This window comes from Medicago sativa, chromosome 4 (assembly GCF_051527215.1).
Source record: "Medicago sativa cultivar Bolivia chromosome 4, Bolivia_mono, whole genome shotgun sequence".
Classification (NCBI taxonomy): Eukaryota; Viridiplantae; Streptophyta; class Magnoliopsida; order Fabales; family Fabaceae; genus Medicago; species Medicago sativa.
Genome location: NC_140752.1, coordinates 73,048,708 through 73,053,948, shown reverse-complemented (window position 1 = coordinate 73,053,948; position 5,241 = coordinate 73,048,708). Strand labels below are relative to the sequence as shown.

Sequence of the window (5,241 nt, the reverse complement as noted above, 5' to 3'; positions counted from 1 at the left end):
GGAAACTTATTTGAACCATATAGGCGCCATTGCTTATCCCTAGGTTTAGTTACTATAATCACACCAAAATATCCATAACAATCTGGACTATCCAGTAGCAATTCAATGAGTGAAGATAGCAACAACCGTGGAGCTTCACACTGCATCCATCACTATAAATAAGGGCCTCCCCCAGGTACGAACACCTTATTGATTATCCATTTTGCTATTAGTTAGCACTCATACTTTTTGGGGTGTCGATCGGGGTGTCTTTTTAACCCCCACCCCTCTTTTGGAGACGGAGCGTATGATCAGTCACAGTGGTTCTAGTCACCGACAAAGGAGGAACACCCTCAGTTCAGAAGATACACATCATCCGTTCATACAGGAACATAAACTAAGCAAGACAAATTCAGATTTTTATATTTTTTTTTTACAGATAAAATCTTTCATTTTTTTTTTTTTTGAAGAAAGATAAAATCTTACATATTATAGAGTTTTGTTGGGTATCAATATTTCATGAACAAATTTATTCAAAATTAAAATTCATTTTGAAATAATTAATTTTATATATATATATATATACAGGGCCGTCCCCGACAATTCGGAGGCCCCGTTGTAATCTTGAAAAATTTTCATTTAAAAATAATTGAAAAAAATCTTAAGACTTTTACCCACAGACAAATAGGCATTTGCCTATGGATAATGCATAATTGACAGCAAAATCGTTGTCTTTTAGACTTTTACCTACGGAAAAAAGTCATTTAGTGACGGATTTTGGCTGTAGGTACAAGTTTTTTTTTCCGTTTTTTCCAAATTTTGAGGCCCCTCTAAATTTTAGGCCCTGTGCCAAGGGCCTTGATGCACTTGCACAGGGCCGGCCCTGTATATATATATATACCATTAAATAATTTGATGTTTGATAGGTATTTAACAAAATTCCAGAGCACAATAACCAAACAATTGAACTCAAATGGTTAATGAGTTTCACAAGGGACAAATGGTTCGGTAGAACCCGAGTTCAATTCCTAGGTGACACAATTCTTGATCATGTTATCCTTACCTCACGACAAAACTCCAGATTACCCAGACTACTTTCCCCTAAGAACCGAAAGGTTAACACCAAAAAAAATCGAGAGCACAATGCTTAAGTTTTTATAATATTCTATTAAAACTTAAGAACTCCACTTGTCACGAGTCTCAACTCTTTACAAACTTGAAAAACATGTGTTCAATTAATCGAGAAACATTTCTTTGGTCGCTACCAAGAAACATGTGTTCATTATCCTTTTATCTCTTCCACTTGTAAGTGTCAAAATCATTTTTAGTTTAAGTTGTGATCAAGCGAGTGTTGCTCCAATTAACCACATCATCCACTAAATTAAGCCTCACCTTGACCCAATCATCAATTAAATTGTCCTTAACTATATTATATAAGAACTTTGTGAAATCGCACTCAAATAAACAATTACTTCCTCCGTTTTAAAATATTTGTTGCAATTTTACAATGTTCACTATTCATATAGATTACTTCGGTCATATTTTTTAACTAATATATAAATACAAATGTTTTGTATAAAAAAAAAAATACAAATATGTTAGCTTGATATGTTAGCTTGTAAGATGTTGTTTGATTGATCTGGATGAATATTTTCAAAATATCAAATTTTTATAATTTTTTATTATGTATAATTAAAGATATTAATGATCAAAGTTGTGTATTGATATGTATGCAATGGTTGACTGCGACATGTATTTTAAAACTAACGGTTCTTTTCAATTTGAAGAGGATCCTATATCCACTGATGCTATAAATAGCGACAAGAATTATCCTGAATTTGATCCAGAAATAGAAACAAGCCAATGAAAAAGCAGTGTTGAGCAGATGTCATGGAAGGCGGGGACAAAAAGATGGAAATAATGAAATAGTGCCTTAAATAGCATTTTTATATTCCTCGCGATGAGCGTGGGTAATAATTCATTCCATTCCAGGAAAAACTATTAAAGAGAAATGGCTCTTCGTTGTTCAATCATCAAAAAAACAAAAAAGAAATTAAAGAAAAGTGTCCTTCATCTAAATGGCTCTTCTTATTTCACGTAGTTTATTATTTCTCTTCTCTCTAAATATAATTTTTACTCAATCAACTTCTACCAATGAAGTGTTCTCAAAACAATCCAACATATATTTACCCTCAGAAAAATTGACTCATCTTCACTTTTACTACCATGACATTAAAAACAAAAACAACCCAACAATTGTGCAAATTGTTAACACACCTGGAAACATGCCTAATGAATTTGGTGCAACTTATGTAATGGATGATGAAATCACTGAAGGGCCTGAAATGAGTTCAAAGCACATTGGAAGAGCACAAGGGTTGTTTGGTCAAGCTTCTCTGCATGATATTGGAATGTTTATGTTGACAAATTTTATTTTCACAGATGGAAACTATGCAGGGAGCACGCTTAGCATGTTAGGGAGGAATCCTGTTGCTGAACAAAATAGAGAAATGCCAATAGTTGGTGGGACTGGAATGTTCAGGTTTGCTAGGGGGTATGTCATAGCAAACAGTGTTTACTCTATTTCTTCCCCTGAGAATTTTGTTATGGAGTATAATATCACAGTGTATCATCTTTAAATTATGCCCTTTGTGTGAGTTTGAACAAGTGCTTTCAAATTTGGACTACTTAGGTTCAAATAATAAATGAACTTGTAATCGTTGGTGTAGTAGTAAAATAATTATGTTTGCTATTTTTATGATGGTTTAATGAGTTTTCCTAGTTAACTATTTTCATCACACGTAAAAGAGGATGTGCATTTTTTTTTATTTTATATTTTTGGTACAAGAGGATGTGCATTTTATTTGCATTGGAAGGACATCATAACAAAAAATAAAACAAATCAAATTATTTTCATCTAAACTATTATTATAAGCTATCGTGTAGAGCCTAAAAAAAAAAAAAGAAGATAAAATCGGCTTTTAAAGTTTTATATGTCGTTTTGATTAGCTCTATCAAATATTCTCACAAATATTTATGTTAATGGATTAATTCAAATAAGTCAAATCAAACGGTCACTATGTTTTTTAGATAAAGAACTAGTACTTATGATAAAGAAAAGACAATAGTTATAGTAGTACCCTATTATGCTAATGGTTATCCCTAATAATGAATTCTCAAAAAAAATTGAACTTGTATGCATTTTGGAATTTTGCTATTGACATGTAAAAATGTGTGGGGATTTTGTCATCTCTATAATTTTACAGTAATGACACATTTGTTGTTAGGACTTAAGCCCATGAGGAGAGCTCAACCCAAAAGTCTAGTCCAATAGGTGGGAGAACCTCATGGCTTAAGTACCACATCAAGCACCTCATGGCTTAAGTACCACATCAAGCACATTGATATACTCGAGGTGAGACTCCTAACATTGCCACGCCCTTTAAGAGTCGACGTCCACGGCGGCTTTCACTATATTGGCACTGACCCGATGGTAGCCCTTTCCTTTTTGGCGGCTTCACTCACCTATCAGTATTCGATGGAACACCTTAATCCAGCCTATAGGTAGCCCTTTCCGTGGTACAACTCTCAATGAAAGCACCAATTGTTAGGACTTAAGCCCATGAGGAGAGCCCAACCCAAAAGTCTAGTCCAATAGGTGGGAGAACCTCATGGCTTAAGTACCACATCAAGCCCTTTGATATACTCGATGTGGGACTCCTAACACTTGCATATATGCAATAATTGAATTTGAAATTGAAACGAAAGTTGATGAAGCAGTTGAAACTTGAAAGATCAAGGCTAGTATGTCGTGTACTTAGATATCTCAAGAGTTCTCCAGCTTGTGGGTTGTTCTTTTCGAGGTCCTCCTCTATTTAAATTATGGGATTCCCAAATGTTGATTTAGTAGGTTGTTCGGATATTAGAGGATTAGTTTTGGCCATGTTCTTCTTCTTAGGTTTATTCCTAGGCATGGCAATGGGGCGGGGTTGGGACGGGTTTTACCTTCTCCGTCCCCATACCCGATTTGAATATACTTATCTGTTACCCTACTTGAATATACTTATCTGTTACCCTACCCATACCCAATGGGGATGAGAAATTGAATCTCATCCCCGTCTCCGACGGGTTCGGGTATCCCCGCCCCATCCCCATCCCCGCATTGAATAATTTTTTTAATAAAAAATAGAAGTTTTTTTTCATCCCCAAAAGCAACGTTGTAATACATTATCCAACAATACGCTCACTTTAACATTTGTTAGACGGATTGATTTAGTTGATCCTTTAAATATCAATGGTAGTTTTTATTAAAATGACAATTATCAAACAAAATAACATGACATATCATCATAAAGTAATTTTTTACATTTGGGACGGGTTTGGGTATGGGTTCGGGGTGGGTACCTATATACCTGTTACCCGTCCCATACCCGTGTTTTGAAATCGGGGAAAACCCATACCCATACCCAAACCCAGTCAAAACGGGGAAAACCCGTCAAATTGGGTTTGATTCGGGCGGGTAACCGCGGGTATGGGTTTTGTTGCCATGCCTATTTATTCCTTGTGTCTCGACGCACCAAAAAGCAAACCACAATCTCTAGATCTTCAAGTGAAGCTTAGTAACAAGCTCTTGCAGCTGCAACTTGTGAGGTCCAACGGTTGATATACTTGTTGAATGATTAATTTACACATATTAATTGCAAAAGAAATCTTTTCCTTATTGTGATAGCCAAAGTGCATTTCACATAGGACCCAATCATTTGGAGATAGATTGCCATATTATGTGGGACAAGGTGCAAACATATGTTCAAAGATTTCTCCTTGTGACTTCTCGAGACCAACTTGCTGGTCTATTCAAACCCTCGATCTCTAGACATATAGTTCATCTTGTGAGGGAGTATTAGAGGATAAAACTTCACGCAGTGAATCCTAACTCTACTAACTGATCAATAGTATTATAAAGGTTAGTTGTCATAGTTATAGACGTTAGTTTTGGTTTATAGAAGGTGGTTATTAGTTAGTTACAATTGGTAACTTGTTGACCAAGTTACTAAGTTTACTTAGACTTGTATAAAATCTTGTATGAAGAGACCATTTTAAGATCATTCAACCAATGATGAATCTTCACTTTAATTCTCTCAATTTCTGAGTGCATAATATTAAAGGATCCAATTAGTGAAATGAGACAACATTTACACTTAGAATAAAACTTGTATGAAGAAAAAGGTACACAGATATGTGAATTCAGTAGTTCAAGATTGC

At 35.0% G+C, this 5,241-nt stretch overlaps 1 pseudogene; it reads left to right on the top strand.

Annotated features, from left to right (window-relative positions):
- The first annotated feature begins 1,985 nt into the window (after nt 1-1,985).
- Nucleotides 1,986-2,748, top strand: LOC146931652 (dirigent protein 11 pseudogene; annotated as a pseudogene).
- Nucleotides 2,749-5,241: the final 2,493 nt, after the last annotated feature.